We start from the raw sequence: 467 nt of genomic DNA, 5'->3' as shown, positions 1-467 counted from the left end.
TTCTCACCAAGCCTCTCCCGAGCCGACAGCACGATTACCTCAGTTCCAAGCTTCCGTTCGCTTCCGCTCAGCTCAGCTTGAGGGGGGATAATAACAGATAGTATTAAATAAATAGTATAAAATAATATTAGTATTTACTGTGTACTAATCCTAGTCCTATTAGGATTAGTACTCCTTAATTCTAGTCCTATTAGGATTAGTACTCCTTCCTATATCTCCTATATATATCTCCCATGTATTCCCTTAACACTTGAATATAATCAATATTCCTTCAAAGAGAATATTATTGTATATCCTAAACTATTTACTCCTTAATTAATTACTACTCCAAATAAATTATTAATGGCTCTATTACAATTATGACATAGACTTTATTCTTCATGATGATAATGAGTCGTCAATTCTTTACCCTTTTTGGATTATAATCCATTAGTCTTAACCCACTAGGAGGTGAAGTGATTTTGATC

Source organism: Solanum pennellii, chromosome 4, assembly GCF_001406875.1.
Source record: "Solanum pennellii chromosome 4, SPENNV200".
NCBI lineage: Eukaryota > Viridiplantae > Streptophyta > Magnoliopsida > Solanales > Solanaceae > Solanum > Solanum pennellii.
The sequence above is the reverse complement of the archived record's forward strand: the minus strand, read 5'-3'. Positions refer to the sequence as shown.